General features: G+C 41.4%; 1 long non-coding RNA gene across 1 annotated transcript in view; it reads left to right on the top strand.

Moving 5' to 3' along the window:
• The window catches only part of LOC117878967, a 30248-nt gene extending 23669 nt beyond the window's left edge, over positions 1 to 6579 (top strand). Inside the window, exons 3-4 of the long non-coding RNA XR_004646152.1 lie at positions 3249 to 3419; positions 4870 to 6579. This is a non-coding gene — a long non-coding RNA (uncharacterized LOC117878967). The remainder of the gene's footprint in view (positions 1 to 3248; positions 3420 to 4869) is intronic.
• The last annotated feature ends 19008 nt before the right edge of the window (positions 6580 to 25587 follow it).

Below are 25587 nucleotides of genomic sequence, written 5' to 3'. Positions count from 1 at the left end.
TGAGCAGCAGCTATGCAGAAGGCCCAGTTAGCTTTCTTCCTCCTCTTGGTCTTTAGGGAATTCTGAAAAGAACAAGAGTCACTAGAGCCAATAAAGCCTGTAAAGCCTGATTTTCACCATTCAGGAATAGTCACATACTAGTCCTCACCTTTGAGTGAGATGGGGCAGCGAGGCATCAGCCAATGGAGATTAACATAGGGTTTTTATAATTTGCTGCAGGTGTCAGACAGCAGCAAATTACACCTCTACCCCAATATAACGCTGTCCTCGGGAGCCAAAAAATCTTACCGCATTATAGGTGAAACCGCGTTATATCGAACTTGCTTTGATCCACCGGAGTGCGCAGCCCTGCCCCCCCAAGCACTGCTTAACCTCGTTATATCCGAATTCGTGTTATATCATGTCGCATTATATCAGGGTAGAGGTGTAGTTGTTGGTGCATCTTGCGCCTCCATCTCCCCAGAGCACAGTAGGGATGGGAACTGCACATCTCAGAGGGTGCTATGTGCAAACCCATATACAGGGCTTGTGGCAAAGCCACAATTCAATCCTTAGTCTGTAACTAACATTCACTAATGACTCCAACTAAATGGATCTCTATATTTAACTAGTTGTGCATTAATTACATAGCAGTTGCTCTTTAGGAACATAATTAATGAGAATAAGATTCAACAATTGAGTAATACCACACACACCACCCTTTATTTGTCACATCTCATTACATATTCTAAACAATAGTATTTGATATTCTAAAACTATGTAATTATACATTTTAATTAAATTCATAGTTTAGTATACATAGAAAGCAAACTTGTAATATCCTTCTTTGCAGCAGTGTCTGTCTTGTAGCCTTGCTCTGAAAATCCTGCTTTTTAAATTTCTTCAGTGCTAAGAGGTGTGTGGTGTCAAAGCCTTTGCAATGACCATCACTTTCAATTATTGTACAATTCCTTTTCTGGATGTGCATGAAGTTAACAAACAATGATGATAAATACCTTGCAGGCTTCATCAAATAGTTTCATGTTTTTCTAGCAGCACTATTGCAAAGGAAACAAATCATTATATATTTAAACAGCTGCTTTATGTAATCCATAAATTTTCAAGTTTATAAACACAGCATAATCCCAGATAACATTCTGTAATTTGAGTCTGGTTTATAGACAGAGTAGTCCTTGATTATTAGAAGGTTTTTACAATGTTTTCAAAATAGTTTAGGAGGAATGTATAATATTAACGTTAACTTGAATCTTTCAACATTTTACAGTATGACCATAATTGCCCAAACAATAACAGGGAAATTCCAGGGTAACATGAAATCGATCTGACACTTCCTGCCTTTCTCTCCAAGGTATGGCCATCCTCTGCCATTCTCCCATTTCTCCTTCCTGTTCCTTCCTTGACATCTACTCTTGATTCCTCCCATTCCTCTCTCCTCAGTCCTCCATTATGGTCGTGGGGAACCTCAGCTTCCACACCAATGATACTTGTTACTCTAGAGTCACTTACTTGTTCTCCCTTACCACCTGTTTTGATCTCAATCAGCATATTGACTCGTAGTCACCCTATTGGCCACTCACCTTGGTCTTCACCTTGAAATGCTCTCTTCCTTACTTTTCTGAGTTCTCTTTAATCACCCCTTCCGCTCTTGCTCTTCCCCTGTTCTTACACCTTATGAACTCCTGTCTAATACTCCAACCCTGTCTAATCCCTTTCCTGTCTATTTATAACCCATCATCATTCTCCTCATCACTTAAAATCTCTGCTCCTCTAGCTCTCACCACCCTCTTTGCCCCACTAATCATAGCCCTGTCTTGTTGATCAAATCGTCGCCCTGCTCTTCTGAGAGTCTCCAGAGGATTGAAACGTTTTAAAGAGACTTTCTCCTTTCACAATTCTGTTCCTTCCCATGCTCAACAGGTCTACTTTTCTTCTCTCAGCAGCTCACATGCCCTTTATCCATGGCAATTCTTCACTACCTTTGACTCACCTCTTAATCCTACTATTTTCTGCTTATCCCCCACCTCTACTTTCTCTGCCAAAGGATGTAATATTTCTCAAAGGAAAAATCAATTGTAACTGTCAGGAACTCTCCTTCACCTTGAACTATTTCCTCCTCCACACCCTTCTTTCTCCTATCCTCTCACCTTAAGACATGCCCTCTCTATCCGATCCTTCTCTTCCTTTCTCATGCATGTCCTTATCCTCAACCTTTCTCCTCAGTTTCCTTTCCCTCTGTAAAATTTGCAGCAGAGAAGCAAAAAATAGCACAACTACTGCCTCATCCCTTCTTGCCTCTCTACTGCCCTGTCACCCTCTCTCCTTTATTTCTAAGCTTCCAGAGGTAATGGTCAGCTCCTGCTCCCTTGAGCTCCTTCCTGCCATCTTTCTTTGACCCCATGCAGTTTGAATTTCACTGTCTATGCTCTGCTGACATAGCTCTCACCAAATTCAGTAATTACCTACTCCTGGCCAAGTCTGACATTTCTGTATTCACATTCTGCTGCCTTTGACATGGCTGAGCACTCCTTCCTGCTCTGTAATCTCTTGACCCTGTACTTCATGGGCTGTATACTTTCCTGCTCTTTTTACTTTACTGGCTTCTCTATTAGCATTTTGTTCAGGAGTTCATCTGTCTCTCCCCGCTCCTCTGTAGAAGCAACATTTTACAGAAATTATTTTGGAATTTCATTAGTTTTACAAATTTTATTGATCCTATTTTTCATATCCATATACCTATGAAGCCATATTGTCTTAATAGCATGAGTCCAACTGTACCTCGCATAGAAAGACAAATGAGTCCTCATAAATTTTAGCAGCCGCTACAAATTATTGAAAATAGCTTCCTATAAATCAAAGTCACCATTTTAAGGTCTGGTATCTTAGAATCTTTCAGGCCTATAAAAGAGAGATTTTTGAAAGCTGCTTAGAGGCTTTGTATATATTAAATAGTCCTGACAGAGTTGGATTAGCTGGAAGAATGCAGGTGAAGCAGTCTAAGGTGCCTGATCTATGTACATTGACACATAATTTCACAATTTATCACAGTGGTATCACCAGAATATTTCTATATATTTTAATTTAGTAAATATTTAGTTGGCAATATCAGCTATTAACTGATCATTGGGATTTTCACCTGCTAGGTTACATTGCATTGTATATGACATACCAATACTGTCACCATTTCAGCATTGAACTTGTATTTGCTTTTACTGATGTTTAAAATAAATGCATGTATTCCCTTTCCATAGAAATGAGAACTTAAATTCTGTCAGTTTAGTTGGATGGATGACATTGATTCAACCTCTTTTCCCCCATGGTGACTGCAGAATATATAAATTCGGAACGCCACCCCAGTAGGGTTGTATTGAGTTATACCCTAGTCTCATGGAAATAAGTCTTTCAGTGAAACTTCAAATCTGGTAAGTCAAAATAAATCTCTGTGGGGCATTGACAGATACCGTTCATGGGAAATGACAATCTTTTTCAGAATAATTCTGTCCTTTATATAAAAAATGGGGCCAAGAGTGTCAGCGAGACAGAGGGATGCAAATCAAATTATTTGTATGGAAAAACATTAAGTTCAAACTAGAGACCTGAACCTGTATACCTTTGCTCATGTGAGTAGCAGCATTAACTATAATGGAGATCTTTGACTAAAGACTAATCACACGAATAAGAGTTTGCTGGAGTCAACCCTCTGGTTTGAATTTCATGTGAGTAGTCCTTACTTGGGTGACTAGTCCCATTTATACCTTACATACCTGGAATGGATTGTAGACTCTGTAGAGGAAAGGAATATATGAGAGAGACAAATTATTACAACAAAAATCACTCTAGGTTTGTGGGTTATTTTAATAGGAAATCAGAATTACCTTCAAATATCCAAGGAATTACATCAAGGTCTCCCTTAAATAAGATTTTTCAAAACAGAGAAATGGAAGATGAAAAATGAATATACAATGTGGTGAGCATCAAGGGGGTAAATGGGAACAAATGATTTTTTTATTTATTTATTTAAACTGGGAAAGTGAATCTCCATAGAAGGGAGACAGCACTGCGTGTCTAGTGTGGCTGCGTCAGAGCCAGAGCAAAGCAAGTTGCCTCACTCGCTTGTCTTTTCCTTTTAGTTGTTAGCTCTTCTATTTTCTTCAAGGTTTGACTTCCAATTTGCATACCTCTTTGGAATTCCCACTGTTAGCTATGTGAGAAAAAACTATATACATAATCAGTGTATCATGATATATTTCTGTTAAAACTAAGGAAGTGAAAGGGTCAGATTATTAGAACTATTTGGGCAAAAGATGCAAATTTAGTTTTGCCTCTATTTTGTATTAATTTCCTGTGATTACACATGGAATTGCAATGGTATGCATGTAAACTAAAATTGTTTGCATTCCTATGTGTGCAAATGCATGCATGTATGCAGTTCTGTAAATGTGGCTTATTTTATTCCTTGTGGGCTTTTTAGCATAAAAGAGTAAGTATATTCTATTTGATTTTTTAAATTGCTTTCATTTCAAATTGTGATTGTTAACATATAGATTTGCAATTTGCCTAAGTAATGGGTAGGAAGCTACTTGCAATCAATCTCTAGAAAAGGATTATAAGTACACCCATTTTTAGACAGACCCACAAACAGTCTGTCATACTCCTCAGCGTGGCAGAAAGTTGAGAGGTTAATATACACACATTTGTGGTTCCATCACAAAGTGCTTGTGTGGTTTGTATTGCAAAAATGTGGCTACTGAGTGCAAGGACTGCAAGTGATATAAAATAAAACAATGAATAGGCAACAAAGTAATAAATAGCTTTGGACAGCCAAAAAAACTGACAAGCAGCCTGAATCTTTCCAACTTTTCTATCCTCCAGCCTTAACCAAGGCTCCCTATCATCAGGACCAGGACTATCTGCAACAGGGAACAGCTCCAACCTGTAAGTGGCATAACCACTCCTGTGGGAGGGACTGAGTCTATAAATACACTGAATGCCTGCAGCCACATAAGCACAGCTGCTGATGCAGCAGAGCAGCCAGAAAGAGGTGCATTTAATTAACCAAGAGAAAGAAAAGGACCTGGGATGGAAGTGGAGAGATGGAAAATACGGAAACAAGGTGTGCGCCTTCTATACAGCTCACTCTAGGCTAGATGGGTTGGAAGGAAAGAAGTCAAGAGGAAAAACAACTCGTTTGAATTTGCAAGAACAGGTGGCTTTTCAAGCCCTCTGGCCCCCAATCCATGTGATCCTATTTATCCTCCCTCCTAAGTTGCTAGACCTCTGTTTGGGTAGGAGCTGATGGTCCACCATTACCTGTCCTTATAGTACCTGGCTGAGGTGGGGATGGTGGTGGCGGTGGGAGGATAAATCTATAGCGCAAGTGACAAGTGAATGAGCCTGTTATTCTGTTCCTTCATCAAGGCTAGCTACTGCAGAACCCAAGGAACTGAATCCAGAAGGTACACTTGCCTGAGAAGCTAATACTTCCAGTTATCCAGTGTCTTCATAGTTGCCAGAAATTATTCTTCATCCATAGTTTACTGGTCTCTGTGGAGGTCAGAAACGACTTCCTTCAGTCAATCAAGGAAGGTCACCAGAGGGCCACCTAATTACTTACTCTCCAATGCCCAAAAGACACCCCCTTCTGCACCCTACAACCTCCCTCTCCCCATCAGAAATTAGTTTTTCATGGTATATATTCTAAAGTTGGCATTTGAGTTCTCTTTTCTAACGGGATCTTGCAGCCTGATGGCTTTTCTGGTTACAATAACAGACCAGAGACCCCACACCCAGTTTATCTTCCTGAGTGCAAGTGCCTGCATCCTGATGGGATTCTCTACATTGGACCTCTGACTGAGTCTGGTTCCTTTTACCATGGTGATTTGAATTTAATCTTCTGTAGCTCTTGGTGGAGCTGGAAGTGTCCCTTATGAGATTTGTTTTTAGTCATCTCTGGTTCTTGTTCCCTGTCTGAGGTGTTTGAGTACATGGAGTCGGTGATCAGGGATGATGGCTTCCAAGAGCACATCCTTCAATCTCTAGTTTGGCTGCAGCCAGTTCCAGCAGGGCTTGAGGACAAGGTGGATTCTTTCCTGAAATCCCAGAAAACTAGGTGTCTGGCATGATGTTGTTATAAGCCAGTAACAATGCAGTCTTTGCAAGTCTCCCAGATTGCAAATTTTTTTTATTGTGGAGGGGAGTGGTTCTTCCTTCTGGAACCTCTTTGCAGCCTGAGACAACAGTGTCACTTAATCACCTGGAACAGAGGGAGAATTCTTCCCACCTCAGATGTTGAACTGTTCTGGAGCAATGTTCTGATCTGCAGTGGGTGGGTGCATGGCACACCTGAACTGTGGGGTCCTATATGACCAGAAAAGTGGCATAGGTAAGACCAGGTCTATTTTCTCAGATAATACACCCTCCCTCAAGGGGAAGTTGCAAGGCTTAGTTTGTTGATATATGTAAAGCAATTTGATAACAGTAAATAGAGGATGCTATAGAAGTGCAAAATATCTTGTTCTTGTTACTAGGTATTAAAACTATTGAAATTGCAACCTGTATTTAACTGACAGATATATATAATTTACCGTATAATATAAACTTGTGCAGTCTATGCATTGTCATAGTCTAAAGGTGCGAAACTCCATCTGGTGATAAAATGGCTCTTTGGATGGCAAAAGGGCTGGGAGGAAACTTCAGATCCAAAACCCCCTCTACTTTGGGGTGCTTGAGATCTGTTACAAGTGGGTCCTGTGGCTTGAGCTCCTCTCTAGCTGGATGTGCTATGGTGTTTGGATATGAAGTGAGAATCATATATTTGGAATACAGCATGGTCTTACATGTATGAGTTCTGAAAAAGCAATGGTGATAAGCACAATGTTCCATGAGTACTGATTTATATCAGTCCATTTTCATTTTTTCAGGCTTGTCTGTACAGTTCCTAGAAACCATTAAAGTCAGATAAAATAATTTAATAATGTTATGCAATACTGGAAGAACTGCATATGGCTTACAGACCAGTTACGCCTACTAGACTATATAATTTCTATATAATTGAATGGATAGATGTTAGCAGAAAACTGATCAGTTACATCCCAATGTAAACATGGAGTATAAATCAGGTATAAATCATTATGCCTGAGCTGAGCTCAGATCCTTGTCAGTCAAATACAAGGCCAGATAGTAGCTGCCCCTTACACAGATGCAATGTGGAAGAGTGAAAGGAACCCTCTGCCCGACGCATGGCTCACATAGGGGCCAGCTACAATGTCAGGGCCTGCTCTCTGGGGAACCCAGAGCCAGCTCCCTTGATGAGCCCCCAGGGTTGCACAGCACTCCAAAGGAGGGAGAAATGGAGTAATGACCAGCTGCCTTTCTCCATTCTGCTCCCTAGAACATGCTGGTGCACAAGAACATTCAGAACGTTTGGAACTTTCAGGCAGTGGTGATGGCATCAGACTCCTTTTGTGAATGTTTTGATTTTGGACACTTTTTGTCCTTCCTGGCTCCAACCCCTTCTCACTCTTACAGATCCTCCACAGCAACTTCCTTCCATACATATTTATCCTTTCCTCCTATTTCTCCTTCCCTCTCTCCATTTACAATATTTCCACAGCTCTTCCTCCTTTTTTTTACTCATGTTCCTCTTCATTTATCCTCTGCCCACATTTTTTAAATTTCTATTTTAGAAAAGGAAAACAAAACAAATGTTTAAAGTGGAATCCCCCTGCCCCTTTATCATGACATTTGCCCCTCCATCACCCTGACTAGCCAGCTTGTATGTTACATCCTCCACCCTTAATCTGACTTGCTTATTTAGACTGAAAAATCTCTTTGATGCAGGGCCTGGCTTCTCCACTGCTCCAACACATAACAGAACACAGAGCTGCTACCCCTGATTGGTACTACCAGAATACAAATAAATAATACAAATAACCATGTTAAGGGACAGTCCTGACAGTGCAGGTCCCTGCACACTATACCACTTGGGACAGATTGTGTCTCCCTATGGCATAATCCCTCCCCATAGGACAGTGCCACTCCATGCAGCCACGACCTGGTGCTAGTGCTAAAAGGAACAATTTGTCACTTCTCTCAAATCCTGCCTCTAATGGGTTTACATATTCGTTTTTGTCATCTTAGACAACCCACCCCCCCATCTCCTTCCTCTGGATTCCTTCATCCATAATGGAGCCCTGAGGAAATGATCCTCCCATTATCCAGCTTGACCCCTGCACATCACCATTTAGGCCAGTGGTTCTCAAACTTTTTTCTGGGGACCCTTTTCACATAGCAAGCCTCTGAGTGCGACCCCCCCCCTTTATAAATTAAAAACACTTTTTTATATATTTAACACTGTTATAAATGCTGGAGGCAAAACAGGGTTTTGGGTGGAGGCTGACAGCTCATGACCTCCATGTAATAACCTTACGACCCCCTGAGGGGTCCCGACCCCCAGTTTGAGAACCCCTTATTTAGGCTTTGTGTCTTAGGCGCTGTCATTCTGGTTGTGACTACAAGGGACTGTCTTTGGAGCTCTTAACTGTTGCTCTTTATAAATCCACAGGGACAGGTGTGGAGCAAAAAAAGATTCTCTTCTGGGTGTTCTGAGGTGATCCTGTCAATTTAGTGGTGGAACACACGAACAAGGCAGGGTGGGGTTATGCTTCATTTATTCTGATGATAAACCAGCTTCAGGCATTTTTCAAGGCTGACAATTCAGCACCTTTTGCAAGCATTAAATTCACTTCTTTATTAAAAAAGAAAAGAAAAATCTTTCCAAGCAAGTAGAGTGACATTGTTTGATACAATGTGAAAAACAGAAAATATTTCCTTGTCATCCATTTGATATATTCAGCCACGGAAGAAACTAAATTGCACCAAACGTAAGCAGGCCCTATATACTCATTTGCTGCAGATTCCACCTTTTGCTACAGAGCTCTGCAGCAGGATTTAAACTTTCATTTAAAAAACCTCTTAAGTTCTAGTCTTGCAAAGAAAATATCAGCTAAGTGTAAACTGATGCCGTCCTGTCCATCTGAGTAATACGAGGGGCAGTTTCACCTCTTGGATAGAGAACGAGGCTGGGACTCAGGAGACTTGGGTTCAATTTCTGTGTGCCTCAGTTTCTCTATCTAAAACACGGGGCTGATGACACTATCTCCTTTGTAAAGCTCTTTGAGATCTACTAATGAAAAGCACTGTGTAAGAGTTCAGTATTACTGTTACTGAGCCTGCAGGCAGCCTGGAACAAAATCTCAAAGCTGTGACCAGCATCTTCAATAAGGGAGCAACTTTGAAAATGAATCATGCCAATTTCTATGTCAATATTAATTTCCTTCCGGTTATTTTAACATTCAGATAATTTTTATTATAGGGGGAGCTGGTAGTGATACCTATATTCAAGTTGCCATTATAAAAGATTCTTGTGACTTTTTATTTTTTTTATATATATATATAAATACCTCCATTGTTCGTAGCAGGCCTCTGAAGTGGGTAGGAGGGAGAGACCTATGACTAGAGAATTTCCTTTTTTGTCCCATGAAATTCCATTCAAGTTTTGCTGAGAAACTTTTGAAAAATCACAATTTCCTTGCTGGCACTTGTGCTGATCAAAAAAATTCAACTTGTCCCTGACAAATTCTATAATGCAGTTATGCAATTTCAACACACAATTCTGCAACACTGGAAATTAAAAAGATGGGTACAGTAAAATAAAATGAATGTATTGTCATATTAACTAGCAGAGGGCACACCTCTGTGATTGTATTTTTCACATTTAATTTAGAAAATCATCATTCTTTTTTTAAAAAATTCCCTAAAACCACCACAGAACTTCCAGTCTGCTGGAGTGGACCATCACAGAATGTATGGGTAGAATGCTGTAGAATTTTAGGTCAGTCTAGCTGAGGCATGCAGTATTTCACATAATTGTGTGCATACAACATTGTACACACATCTATGCTTTATTCAAGTCAAATGTTCCTTATCTACATTTCTGTAATGTTAGCTATGATGCCGCTCCAGCACTCTGGCCTTTCTGCTCCTCCTCCTCCCAAGCCCCTCTTTTACTTATCAAACAATAGCAAGTGAAATAAGAATAAGCAAATGAGCTACAACTAAACGTGCCTCTGCCAGGAGTGCTACTTGCAGTTTGGTGGCTCTACCATGCAAAATACAAGCTTCCAGGTGCAATAATGGGGCTGGTGTTAATCTGTAAAGTCCTAAATGTTCAACACCTGGATATGTGCACTGTCTTCTCTCCTGAAGTGATAATGTGACAATTGTGATCAACTGAAGCCTAGAGCTAAAGGCCCTCTGGGATTGGCAGTAAGACTTCAGAAGCCCTCCTTTCCCTTCCCCCTTCGTTTCAGTAGAACACTAACTTTTCTTGAGGGGACAATGCAATGGTGATCTATTCCCTCAGGCTTTAGAAGATGGTACATATCAGTTAAGGGGGGAAAGCTTTTTCCTGATGGGTTAGGTGAGAATTTTTTGAGTCCAGTATTGTTGGCAACTTTCGTAAAGCCAAATAATGAAGTAAATAAAAGAATGAGTTGTTCTATATCAAAAAGATACCAAGCCTTCCGTCAAATGCTGAGCATTGGCAGGGCTATCACATCAGTCATCATCAGAGTCACCCATAGCCTCATCATCAGTTGCATCTGAGATATGCTTTGGCAGCACGCCAGGGTACACAGCATCAGCAAAGATACCACAGTTAACTTTGATCGATGTCAGTCTTTCAACATTTCTGCCAGCAAACTCCATCATTCAGTGGCAATGTTATCCTGAGTGCTAAATAATTTCTCAAGATTATTACGTAGTCACTTTGTAGAATGTCAATGAGAGATTTCTTATTTCAGGCCTATATCTGAAAGGTGTAAATCTTTCTGCTCATTTATCTTGTGATCTTCCATTTATTTTGTTCCCCCTTCAGACATTTTCAGATCTTTTGTTGGATTATTCAGGAAAGCAAAAGACTAATAGTGCTGGGCTGAAAACAGGCATAATCCAGTCAGGCACTATGCATGTCATTCTGCTGGTATGGCTCAGTAATGACGCACCTTTCCCATACACTGATGCATATGCCTAACATGCCAAAAACTAGCATAAAGAGCTTAGTGATATAAACCAAACTTACTGTGACTACAGCATATTTGAACCGATGAGTTGATCACTACCTTCCTACAGCTTCCCTATTTGTGATCTCTTAAGTAATCCTCTGCCATTGTGTCAGGTTCTACACTATCCCACTGAGTGGTAGAATTATTGTATGTGCTTGATCTCATGTGAGGTAGGATTTTTTTAGTGGCTTAGGAGCACAAGTCCTGCTATGTTGTGCTCCTTAAATCACTTAGGCACTTCTGAAAATCTTACCTGTGGATAGAACTTGTCAAAAATGCCAATTATTACCATGGGGAAATTGAAAAGAAATTGGTCTTTTTAAAAGCTTCTGAGAAATATTTCACTTTTTAAATGAAAAACTGAATCCAAATATAAATATTTTCAGTTTTTGAAAACTGCTCTTGGTAAAAAATTTCAGGTTCCACTAAATAAAAATATGGCTTTCACATATCTTTAAGAATCCTTTTTTTAATTCCTGATCTTTGACCGGAATGAAAATTTTCCATGAAGTTTTCTGGTTGAAAAGTCACTTTGCATCAAATGTTTTGACCAGCTTTACTCATGAATCTTAGCAATTGACTGTAAGCAAGGAAAAGATAAGTAGAGTCTGATACCAACATCAGTATAAACAGGATCATAACTAATTTGGAGGATACATATTGCATTTAACAGGTACACGTTTCACAACTTGTTCTTGCAGATTCCAGGAAGACAAGGTGGGTGAGGTAATATATTTTATTGGACCAACTTCTGTTGGTTAAAGAGTCAAGCTTTCAAGCCTACACAGAGCTCTTCAGATTCCAGAAAGGAAGAACATTTATCTCCTCATGACTTTCCTCTACTGGCAAGTTAATATTACTATGATCTGTTTTAAATACCAGTGCCCTCTAGTGTGCCCTCTCAGTAAGACTGAAGTCTATGTAAGTCTATATAGTCTTTCCCTTTAAATTTAGTTTCCTTCTGTACCTGATCTCTACATCTGCATCAGAATATTTTTTTAAACATTATTTTCCCTTCTAAATTTTAGTTTTCCTGCATGATTTCTTCATCAGACTATTCTTGTGATGTAAACATCAGGAACTGTAGCCAGATGCTTAATCACAAGACGTGTTACAGCAGGGCCAATTGGTTCTGTGAAAACATGCAGTTTATACCGTAGTATGAGTTTCTGGCGGGAGGGGGGAGGGGAAATTGCCAATAGAAATTTAGCTATCCCATCTTGGCCTGTAGTGGTTTCTGGATCTATAGATTCTCCTTGGGGGAGGGAGACAGTTGCAGATGAGAAGGCCATATTTTGCCCATGGGCTAAATACATCCCTTATGTAACTCTATTGCTAATAAATAAGTCCCAGTAAGGTCAAAGTTCATAAATACCTCCCAATCCAGGATTAATGGGATTTTTTTGTTCAAAGAAATATTTTGGCTTAATATTGAATACTTGATTTTTCACAAATGGGCTCTAAATTAGCCCATCAGGTTTTGTAGACGTCACAGTCTGTGGGTACCATACTAGAAGCTAGAAACCTAATGAATTTTTATAATCACAGATAACTGACTCTTGCAATTGATTACAAGGCAAATTTACAGTGCAAAACTTGGAAGCTTGTTACGGCTGGGTTGTTCATTTAAGTAAAACAATGCAGATGTGAGAGAATAAAGCACATAATCCTATGTTTATGGCATCAAATTACCATTATGGGAAAGATTAGATTGTCACAATTTCAGTATCCTGACTTCTTTGAAAGATTAAGTAGATATAGGGAAAGGAAGCAATAATGTAAATATATAATTGTAAGTAGCAAAATAGTATGGGGAAGTTTAATTTAAAAAATACAAATGAGTAATACAATAGAAACTATAAGTCCATGTGTTCCCCAGTAAAACTCTCTTTTAGGATCGCACTGCTACCCTGTTTCTGATTACCATACCTTTTAAACAGTATGAGTCAATACCTTTTCTTAATGGATTTCTAAAGTTATTATTAAAGGCTGAGTGCTAGCAACACAAAGACTGTTAGTGTAGTCCAGCGGTTCTCAAACTGTGGGTCATGACCATGTTTTAATGGGGTCACCAGAGCTGGTGTTAGACTTGCTGGAGCCTCGGGGCCAAAGCTGAAGGTCGAGCCCCACCACCTGGGCCAAAGCCAAAGGGCTTTAGCCCAGGGGGCTAGTGCTTGGGCTTGAGCTTTGCCTCCCCGCTGGGGTGGCAGGGCTCAGGTGGGCTCCTGGGGTTGCATAGTAATTTTTGTTGTCAGAAGGGGGTTGCAGTACAGTGAAGTGTGAGAATCCCTAGACTCTAATCTTTAAATGTAGCTTCAATATTGCAACCAGAATTTGAAAGTTAGATTCTGGTCCTACTCCAGGCATTCTGAAGCAGTACGAAGAAGCCAGAAAGTTGCTTTAACCAGCTACCTGGGAATTTCCCTTATGTAAGGGTAATCGCTGAGTAATGTACAGTACAGCTGTTATAATAACATAGCTTTACACATCATGAGCTTTATATGGGGGTGTGGCTGGAGTGTATTTTTGCTCCTATTAGTCAAGGCGGCTCTCTCAATTCAGATTGGTCCTTGGTGAGTTTCAGGACATAGGGTTTGGAAACTCCACTCCTAATCTAGGCCTAATGTTCTGAAATCCTCCAGCTTCTTTCCAGTGATATGGGGCCAGATTCTGCTCCCATTAGCACCTATGTACCCCAGGTATGCAAGTAATAGAAGTACTTTTTGTGATCGGTGGGCTAAGTTCAGCAGAGGTTCACAAACTTTTTTATTAAATATTTCACTGAGTGCTTCTTTTTTGGAGGAAAGAGCTATAATTCTCAGGATATGCTAACCAAAAAAAAAAAGAATTAGAAAAGATAGAGAAATCGAGGTATCCTCAAGTGGCTGTACTAGAAGTCAACAAATATTTATTTGTATTACAGTAGCACCTGCTGGCCCCAATCCACACCACACATCCATTAGGCACCATACAAACAGGAAGAGACAGTCCTTGCCCCAAAAAGACTTCCCACAATGAATAAAAAAAGACAGACAGAAGGTGGAAGAAAAGAAATGTCTCTATTTTACAGCTGGGGAACTGCAGGAAATGTGCTAAAGCTGGAACCTGAACTCACATCTCCCAGTCCAAAACCTTACCACCAAAACAATATGTTCCTCTCCAGTAATTTGCAGCTAGAGCTGGGTGGTCCTCAAAATATATATATATATATAAAATTTCTGAATGCTTTTAAATCATAGATTCATAGATTCTAGGACTGTAAGGGACCTCGAGAGGTCATCGAGTCCAGTCCCCTGCCTGCATGGCAGGACCAAATACTGTCTAGACCATCCCTGATAGACATTTATCTAACCTACTCTTAAATATCTCCAGAGATGGAGATTCCACAACCTCCTTAGGCAATTTATTCCAGTGTTTAACCACCCTGACAGTTAAGAACTTTTTCCTAATGTCCAACCTAGACCTCCCTTGCTGCAGTTTAAGCCCATTGCTTCTTGTTCTATCCTTAGAGGCTAAGGTGAACAAGTTTTCTCCTGCCTCCTTATGACACCCTTTTAGATACCTGAAAACTGCTATCATGTCCCCCCTCAGTCTTCTCTTTTCCAAACTAAATCATGAACATTAATGAATTTCCCTGCTTTGTAAGCTCGTTGAATAATGAAAATATATTGTTGAATCAGGTATTCAAAATATAGCAAACATTATTGAATAAAGGATTTGATAAATATTATTGGACCAGCGTTACTTGCAATACTTAATTCATCTGACAAATGTAGCCTCTCTTTTCCAGCACACACTGTTCCAACAGACTGCAACAAATACATTCTTGAGAATTGTAAACTATTTGATATTTTTGAGACTTTTTTAGATCTGTTTGTCAGATCTCTGCAAATATTTTCTGTGGGTAAATCCTGTCCACCCACATAGTGGGGGAGGGATAGCTCAGTGGTTTGAGCATTGGCCTGCTAAACCTAGGGTTGTGAGTTCAATCCTTGAGGGGGCCACTTGGGGATCTGGGGCAAAATCAGTACTTGGTCCTGCTAGTGAAGGCAGGGGGCTGGACTCGATGACCTTTCAAGGTCCCTTCCAGTTCTAGGAGATGGGATATCTCCATTAATTTAATTTAATGCAAAGGAACAGAGGTAAAAGTCAACCTGCCAGCTAGGACTCCTGACCAGTGCAGCCTAGACAATGGAATAGTGGCCACAGCTTTGCCGTGCCAAATGTGCTGGATTGTGGCACCGCTGGATTTAATAAATATCTGGGGGGCTGTGTACTCTCAATTCCTCTAGCATTTTGGGGAGCTGATGGTTCCTCTTCAGCAGCCCACAGGAGTCACACAGCACCTCATAGTTTTGGCTCATAGTACAAGAATGGAGATTGGAGAGACAACTTCTTGCTTTATGTAATGCAACAACAAATCCCTTTTACACATGCCTGAGGAGCCCACCACTTGCTGTATTTCTGTGTGCTAGAGCACAACATTGTATACAGTCTTATCCTCACAAGGGGAAATCATGTCAAGCCAGGTCAAGAGTCTGGGGAAAATATGGTATGGGCACAAGTGTCCTCATCTTGAATGCATGCACGAACTCGGCTCCATTGCTTGACAGGACAGATCATGGAGAATGATTCACTCCCCTATGGCCTTTCAGCTATGCATATCTTTAGCTCTTGTAGGAGGTTCAAGGCCATATGATCTTTTTCAAAGCTCTGGTACAGAGGGCTACCTGTTTTTGACGAGTCCAGGCACTGAGGGCAGTGAACAGGGCAAAGGATTTCAGCAGACAGCTAGGCAAGAGTGACTGCCTTAGAGTTCTTAGACTGATCACTGATCTGCATTTGTCTTATTGTACACATCTTGTGGTCCTCTTGTTTTTCAGTGTTTAACGTTATGATGACATGAAGCTAGTTGGGAAAGTGGGATTTTCAGCTTTAATTCCACATTTCTATACTTTGTGTATATTGGATTCTGTCGGGGGTTCTTATCTCTTAAAGCCTTACATTCTCACATGTAGTTTTGTCTTCTAGGATATGTCTTCACTGCAGTTAACCTGAGTTTCGACACTCAAGCTAACTTAGCTAAAGTGAGTGTCCACACCACAGAGGGTAACTCAAGTCATATTCAAGGTAGTGTGTGCACACTGTACTGAACCCCATAAAGTGTTATCCCTGGGTTCTTAGCACTGCACTAGTGAACCACTCTGAAATCTTTTGTACAATATTGCAGTTAGGGTGACCAGATGTCCCGATTTTATAGGGACAGCGCTGATATTTGGGGCTTTTACTCATATAGGCACTTATTAACCCCCACCCCCTGTCCCGATTTTTCACACTTACTATCTAATTGCAATACAAGTTGTCTCTTTTCTGGGCATATGGGCAGAAGTGGGCTAGGCTGACAACTCATTACAGCACACCGCTTCTGCTTTTGTGTTCATGGCCTGTGTTCCAGCGTGAAGGCATAGAATACTTACCGTGAATTAATGGAGTTCTGACTTAAGTAATGGAAGGCATATACAGAGCATGAGATGGAGGGGAGGGCTTTTCACATTGGCTGGTTGCTCTCAGAAGGTAGCAATAGGATTTGCTAAGGAGATCATGCAGGCTGCCTGTAGCTATGATAGAAGAGTGGAGAAACTCATCCTGATTTTCTTAGCTGAGGAATCCTCCTGTGTTGACTGGCGGTTCTGGAGCGGGATCACAGGCACAGAGTGGTGGAACTACATTAGCGTGCAGACCTGGCATGACAGTCAGTGAACCCAGAACTTCTACCTTCCTAGAGCTGTGCTAAGAGCTTGCCCCAGACCCGCAATGCCCAGATATGCAGTAGAGACAGTCCAGAAATGGGTTACTCTTGCCATCTGAAAGCTGGCTACCCCAAACCGCTGTAGATGGGTGGATAATCAGTTTGGCGTCAGAAGTCAATGTTACTGCTGTGGTGATGAGGTTGCAATTGAAGTTATAGATTGGTAGTGTCCCTGAAGTAATAGCAGCTTTGAGTAAATGGGCTTCCTGAACTGGGCTAGTGCCATCAATGATGCTTGAGCCTATATCTGACCCCTTCCAGGTGCACATTTTAATGCAAATTGGAAAGGGGATTATTTCATTATTCTAAAGACCTTGGTTGACCACAGAGGGAGGGAGAAGAGTTGGGTTGGAAATGGCAGTGCTACAGCCCTCAAGTGAAGGTACACGTAGTATTACCAAAAAAAGTCCACCTCCCAGCACACAGCATCCTGCACTACAGTAGTAGATTGGTCCTAAACCAGCAATGATGGCACTTTTATGTTGTCATATCCCACTAACCATGTCAACAATGGCGAATCACTCTATTACCCAGCTGAGATGATGTTGGTACTTCTACCACATTCTCCCTGGTCTGTTTTTCCACAGTCTGCTCCTCCATCTCCACCCTAAACAGGACATGGGAGTCTTCAGCACATTCAAATTGGCTGTGCCCAGAATGATGAGCACCTGCTCCATCTCAGCTGAGACTGCTGTGGCCAGTGTCAGCACCAGACCTGGATCCTTCTCTTCCTCCAAATTCTCAGTGCTTGGTTGTCTTGGCCCTTGAGGTGTTAAAGGTGTACACAAGCTCCAAGCTTGGGGGTGCTGCTGAGCTTGCTTCTAACATTTTAGGGGAGTTATGGGACCAGGAGTTGTGGTCATTTGCCTGACAGAACAGGTTCTTCAAGAATTTTCTTCTGATGACACTGAGGTCTAGTTCAGCAGATCTCCCCCTTCCTTTCTCCTCTCCCCCCCCCACCCGCTCTGCTGTCTCCCGTATGGTAGCTTCATAAGACTTTTGATTGTTGGTTCTGGTCCCAAAAAAATCATGTGTTGATGGCCTCACACCATATGTCTGCAAGAACTTTGGTGTCAACCTCATGCTGAGAGGATGCTCTCCTGGACACCGTCTGATCTGAACAAGTATAGTGAGAGTGCTAGACAAGTGTTACAGGTATAATAAGCCACATGTTAAGTTGGGGGCTGAACATCCAAGCAGACTATGCTGACTGGAGGTAACTTCTGGTCTGGAACCAAGGAGTAGGGAGCAGGGCCGGCTCGAGGGTTTTTGCCGCCCCAAGCGGCGGAAAAAAAAAAAAAGCCGCGACTGGCGGCAGCTCCATCGCGCCGCTTTCTTCTTCAGCAATTCGGCGGCAGGTCCTTCCCTCCAAGAGGGACCGAGGGACCCGCAGAAGAGCCCGACGTGCCGCCCCTTCTCCTTGGCCACCCCAAGCACCTGCTTGCTCAGCTGGTGCCTGGAGCCAGCCCGGGTAGGGAGACTAACTCCCAGGGGCAATTTTGGTAAGATACTAGGGGAATAGAATGGACTCTAGCTGCATCCACATAGAGTGCTGTAGCTTAAGCAGCAACTGTCATCAAGCTTCTACCTATACCCCGTGGCAGGCCAGCTAGCTTGACTTTAATGCATCATGTTCAAGGTAGGGATTTTTGTGTGTGAATGGGAGTCAGGTTAAGGCCAACACTCTAATTATAATTTCAGTTAACTTTTCAGTGAAGACAAATCCTTTATTCTCCTTCTAAAAGGAAATAAGGACCAAAAATAGAACAACTTGGCCCATGGTCTACTGTTTATCAGTTTATAACATTGCAATTCCATACAAGTCAATGGGTTTACACTATTACCAAGAGGAGAATCTGGTCCTTTCAATCCAAAGGAAGGCTTGAGAAAGAAAAGACGCAGAGCTTTTCTCATTAGAAGTGGGCACTCTTCTTTCTGTATTTTGTATCTATAAGAATATGCACCAGCCTGTATTTTCTATACAAGATAAAAGGCTTTATTATGTGACTTATCCCAGGGACAGCCTAGGTCCATCATCAAAGCTGGACCCTTAGCAGGCACACAAAATAAACTGAGCATTTGCTTTTGTCAGTGCTTCTCTCTTCTTCTCACTGTCATTTGTTGCACATTTGTTCTGCTTCCAGAATGCAGAATTCCAATTTTAGATAATCTCACTGCAGCCTGCAAAAATGAATTTACAATCTGGCCCACAGTATTTGCCTCTTTGATAACTGTTGGCAAATGCTGACTTTCTTTCAGTGATACCTTAGCTAATGTGGTTATTTCCTTTTCTAAGAGTGGAGAGAAACACCAATATCTCAACCCTGTGTGTAGAAACTTGCCTATTTTAACTTTATAATAACCATTGAAGTCAATGTGGTGGTTGATGTAAAGTAATACACACATTTACAGGCAGAATTGTAAACATGACCATGCCACTTATTCTGTAGAGGCAGGTAATCTTGTGGGATACCTGCTTAAATAGAAATCAGTGACGATGTTTCCTATATAGATCAAAATAATCCTCTTGCAAGAAGGTGACATTTCAGGGAGGGATTATATAACTAATGACATACCAACATCTGTCTAGGAAACATGTTAATGACAAATAGCAGTCAGGGACCCACTTTAGGTCAGGCAGAAGGAACTATTCCCAAGAGTGTCATCCGTCTAGCAAGGTGTCTGAAGGATGATGAGTTCATCTCACTGCCAAGAGAAATGAATGACAAGGGAGAAAAATACACAGAGGTAGACATCAGCCACTGCTGTCTTGTCGCAGCATTTCTGTTGGGCACATAGCTCGAGTGAATTCCTCTTTCTTTTTAGCATGAAATATTAACAGCTAGAATAGGGAACTGGGAGCCAGGATTTGTGGGTTCTATCCTTGGTTCTTCCACTACTTTTCTATGAGACCCACAGCAAGTTATTGTACTCTGTGCCTTGTTTTACCCATCTGTATCACGGAGATAGTATTGTATTGTGAGGATTAGTTCATATAGAAGTAATCGTACTCAGAGGGTTAATTAATATATTTGAAAAGTGCTTTGAAGATGTAAAACTTTTCAGTATTTTGTGCTTTGCCTCTACTATTGCAGATATTTTATGCTTATAAAATTTGAGTGCAAAATTCTGGATGCAGCTGCACTATTTTAGAAGCTTAACTACACAAGTGCCTGGCAAATAAGGTCATGGGGGTTTTCATTAGGGTTTTCAACTGCAGGCACAATTACTTGGAAGCCAGGCTGGGGGGCAGCTACAAATTAGGACTGATGTGCATGACTTTGTGTCTGTCTGCCACCTATTTCATATATATAAATGTCATGTCATGGAACCTAGTACAATGTAATGCATGCCTCAAATAATGGCTCTCAAAGAAAGTCCAGTTGAAGACTGTGGGATCAAACCTGAGAAAAAGAACATTTTTGAGAAAAAGAACATTTCTTACAAGGCTGGTAAAAGTTGCTTCACGTGCAAAACACTTTTGCTTGACATAGGAAGGACTGCTTCCAGAATTACCCAGAACAGTATCAGAAGGGGAGCTGTGTTAGTCTGGATCTGCAAAAAGCAACAGAGTCCTGTGGCACCTTATAGACTAACAAATGTATTAGAGCATAAGAACAGTAGATCACTGTAACCAGGTTGTCTAGGCAGCACCTCTTAGTGGCCTATTAGGGCACAACTCACCTCTCTGCAGGTCCCCACCAGTCACCCTCATAGATCCCATGCCATGATGCCTTAATCATCCAGCTCTGGCACATTTGAGTCCTACCTGTCCAGGGTGTTAGACTCTAAGCAAAAAGGAAAATTGAAATTAAAAATAATGATCACCCATGGATTCATTGGTGGCACCACTGCCTTCTGCTCCAAGGTTGTTTCCATGTGGCTAGTCTTTCTGTGAGTCTTCCTGAGCTACCTGTCTCAGGGTCTTGGCTGGACCTAGGCTTCCCTCATCAAGGAAGTACAGGGCCGGCCCACGACATTTTGGCACCTGATGTGGGAAGCTCAAATGACCCCCCCCCCCATGCCCCCTTGCTTGGGCCAAAACTTTGAAAGGTCTCAATTCTGTCTTCTTCCTGTTCTACTCCTCTCATGGTACTACTCTGCTACCTACCCCAATAAAGGAGAACTAACAACTTAAAATTCCTTGTTCAAAAATTTTAAGTAACACTTAACTTTCAAATGCCTGAACAGCAAATGTAACTTTTCTTGTCGGCACAGTAAACACTGGCATTTTTATCTGTTTTAATAATCAAAGTGGTGCTTTCTGTGCCTTCTTGGTTGCAAAGATTTGAACTGCTTCCTGAAGGTCCACAGTCTGGGCCAGCTCATGCTCTATTGAGATGGTTGCAAGGCCGACCAGCCTCTTCTGTGTCATTGTGTAACGTAGATGTGTTTTTATTAACTTCAGCTTGGAGAAGCTGCGTTCTCCACTGGCAACTGTTATAGGAAGTGTTAGAAGTATGCACAGAGCAACAAAAGCATTTGAAAAGAGGGTGGTCATCTTATTTGTGCACATATTTTCCAGAACAGCCTTTGGAGTTGATCCTGCTGAAATGTATCTTGAAAGGGCTTTCAGTTCATCACCTAAATCACTCGCATCAATATTGTGCATGTCATCACGTGTCAACACTGTCTCTAGTGCCCTGCATTGCTGGTGTAGGTCTTCTACAGGTATAGTGAGGAGTTTTGGAATATCATACAACATCCCAAATATACTGCTGTGTTCCTTGAGCTGCATGAAATGTTCTTCAACTGGCTGTGTTGCACAATCTAGCATCTGGTTAAAGAATTCAACTTTGAATTGTTGTTTGGGGTCTCTTATGGGATTCTCCTGTGCCTCATAATCAAAATGTTGTCTTCTTCGGTGACTCTTGTATTCTTGAATGGGTGGGAAAATAGCTTCAGTGTGAAGTTCCTCTGCCAACTTCTGTGCACTCTTCAGAACGTTTTGAAATCCCTCATCTGACCGGTAAGACTGTAGGTCTGACTTTGCTTTGTCTAGTTGTTCCAGATATATCAAGGTCAACATCTGGGAGTCTCTTGCTTACAACATTTATTTCAAACAGTATGTCATTACACAGAACTAAGCCACACAGAAATCTGAAGTTATGTATGTTTTTGGTGATTCCATTTCCCTCTGCCACTGTTCTCCCATGAACAGTTCCTGTCATAGCATTATCCTCCATAATGGCAACTATGGCATCATCCATCTTCCCAATATGGTGTTTGATAGGCTTTATCGCCTCCACTCAACTTTCCCATTGTGTGGCACTCAGTGGTTTCAGTGTCAGAGAGGATGTTCCAGATGTTGCTTCAAAATTTGCCATCAATGAGTTCATGCAGAGAAAAAGACATAGATGCTTTGAATTACATTAAAAAATTCAGCAGCCTCACTAGAAGCTGATGCTGCATCACTGACCACCAAGCTCAATCAATGAGAACTGCATGGGACAAAAAAAGCTTGAGGGTTTAACTCTCAGATCCGTGTCTGCACTCCTCTGTTCTTTCCTCTCATGTTGGCACCATTATTGTAGCCCTGACCTCTCATGTCAGCTATCGCAATTCCCAATTCTTCCAGCTTTTTAAGAAGCAATCCTTGAGGGGGCCATTTAGGGGTCTGGGACAAAAATCTGTCTGGGCATTGGTCCTGCTTTGAGCAGGGGGTTGGACTAGATGACCTCCTGAGGTCCCTTCCAACCCTGATATTCTATGATTCTGTGATTTGTCATACCAGCTCCTGTAGTATCATCAATGTCAATAAATTCTAGAAAATGCTCTCTGACAGTCACCATTGCAGGAACATTTTCACTAGGTTCTGTGGTTGTTACAAAACGCACCATTTAAGTCATTTGTTCTGTATGGCTGACGTCAGGTGTGCAGTCCAGAATAATAGAATAATATCTTGCTGACTTCACATCCGCCACAATCTTCTGTTTGACTTTTGTTGCCAGTAACAGTATGATCTCATTTTGAATTGTTTTTCCAAGGTAGTGGTGTGTACATTTCTTGGGTGGCAACTCTTCTTAGATACTCCTGGAGTACAGCATCAAACTCAGCCAGCAGCTCCACAATTTTAAGGAAGTTTCCATTGTTTGGCACAGCTGATCTGAAGTGCCTCGCAGTGCTAGGTTTTGGGTAGCAAGCATTCTCAAAATGGCAATGAGCCTTTTCAGAACATTTTGCCAGTAAAGAGACTCTGATGCAATCTTCTCTTGATGCTGATCATCAATGGTGGCCTTTACCCTTAGTCTCATTTCAAGCTCTTTCCACCTATGGAATGCTCTCTGGTGATTTGGTGCCTTCTCATGGCATGCCAGATTTCTAGCCAGATTTTTCCAATCCTTTGTTCCTGTAGAACCCAAGGTGGCTGGAACATTAGACTGGAAGAGTTTGCAACAAAAACAGTATGCAACATTCTGGGTTTTTGAGAACATAAACCATGGCCTCTCCACTTTATCACCACTGGGGATTTCACGCCAGTAATGTGTTGGATGGAAACTTCTATTTTCATTGTCTTTGGGAAACATGAAGTTTTTCACTTGGTGTAGTCCATGCAGTACAAGAAAGTCCCTCAGGCTACTGCTCAAGTGGGTCCACAGTCCTGGATCATCTAGACTTAAGGAACTAAATTCAGCAGCAGCTATTTCTTGCGCCTCCACCACACTCTTCTCTGATCTACACTTTTGTTCAGGAATGTGCATGGTTACATCCATTTGACATGGATATATGGATACTGCAGTAGCTGCCAGGTCACTTGCACTCTGACTAACTGGAAGATCAGGCATCTCCTCACCACTCACATACTCACTGGCTCCTACTACTTCAGTTGACTGCCTGTTCTCCTCAAATGGGTTCAGGGAAGCAGCAGGAAACAGGAAGCTCTCTGAGAAGCTGGTGTTAATCAGTCCAGGCTCCTAGGGGTACTAGAGAGGTACATAAGAGGCTCCGCCTCTTCTCTCTCCTTGCAGCTCCTGCTGCCTTCTGTTATTCCCTCACCTTTTCTCCTGCCTGCCTGTTATATCTCTTGTGCCCTCCTTCCTCCAGCACAGAACTCTACCATCTCTGTGCATCTAGAGCAGAAAGAATACATATGCACCAGCAGCAGACACAATTTTCTACACTCTGGGTCCTAGTGGCATCCCCCACAGTCTGGTATCTGAGGCGGCCACCTCACGGTAAGGCCAGCCCTGAGGAAGTAGCAGAACTCTGCTTTCTTTCCTGGACAGCCCTGGCCTGGGCTAGGTCTCCTTTTAACTATCTCTCCATGACTGACATTGGTTGCAGGTGTAGTGAGGCAGGGTCAACTGATGCCACAGGCTTTCCTTAACCCTCTCATTGCCAGTGCCGGGCCTATCTGCCCCATCACATTCACCTTTCCTTTGATCTTCTTCTACACAAAGTTGAAATCACTTTAAAAGATAGTTTCCTTTCTAAGTAAAGACGTATTTATCTTTGACTATTCAGAATGTGTATAGTGTTTCCAGGAAACAAATACACATATCAAGAGACAGGAGATGGGATTTGGCATTGCACAAGATGAAACTAACATAATGGACTTCTGGAGGCAGACCACAAGTGTCTCTGGATTAGAACCAGACTCCATAACTGCTTTGATTTTTTACCTATGGAGCTTAAATGGCTTGACAGACATGAATCACAACTTATTCTAAATAAAGTCTGAATAACCAAATTCTCTTCTCCAGTAGGTGGTTGTAGCTCCTGTTGTAGGAATTGTGCATGGGTATCCAAGAGAAGAATTTTTGGCACCGAAATAAACTCTTATTTCACTTTACTAATTAACATTACAACCCCTACATAGGCCTCCACTGGGTCAAATTCAATGAAAATAAAAAGTTAAAGCTCTATTTTAATAAGCAAATTGTGTTTATTTATCTGGGAATTCATAGTTTGGTTTTTGGGACAAGATAGAGTTCATTCTAAAGATTTTTTATTTTTTTTTTAATTCCAGCAATAGAGAAGAATCTCATGTCACATAGTCACCTTTCCTAAATGGCTGTTCCAATTGGAAATAACTCTTCAGAATTCAGATGAAAATTGCTGACCGTGATTTTTGTTGTTGAATTCATAAATCAACGAAAATAGGGATCATTTTGAAAGCTTTTTAATTTATAACTAAAATGCTGCTTGATGCCCATCTTTGGCTTTCCAGAGGCCTCATTTTAGTACCCACACAGTTCCCCTCATGCCAGAGACAGAAAAACACAGCACTCGTGATTCCATTAAAATTGTGTATTTTCTCTAAATTTTAATATTTAAAAAAGCCAGTTGAGACCTATAGTTTATATTAATTATAGTTCTAACTACCCAAATCACAGTGGAGCAGGGAGAGAGTAGAGTTGCAGGATCACAGAAACTAAAGAGGGAAAAATACCCCATTAAGTTATCCAGTCCATTCCCCTGCTGATGCACATTGCTACCTACACTATATGTCCTAGTGGGATGTCCAAAATGTCGCTGGCAGGATATTTGCCTTTAAAAATTACAGGCAATGCTTTATTAGTTTTCCAGTTTGAACTTTAGTTTGTTACCCTAGCTGAATAATTTGAAATGTCAGGGAAAAGACACACTTTCAGTGGCTTGAAAATGTCTGCCTTAGGAACAAGAGTCTAGGGATGCAGGCTAGGAAATTGCGACCAT

This window comes from Trachemys scripta, chromosome 6 (assembly GCF_013100865.1).
Source record: "Trachemys scripta elegans isolate TJP31775 chromosome 6, CAS_Tse_1.0, whole genome shotgun sequence".
NCBI classification, from domain to species: domain Eukaryota; kingdom Metazoa; phylum Chordata; order Testudines; family Emydidae; genus Trachemys; species Trachemys scripta.
Note: the sequence above shows the minus strand (reverse complement) of the source record. Positions and strands in the feature narration are given on the sequence as shown.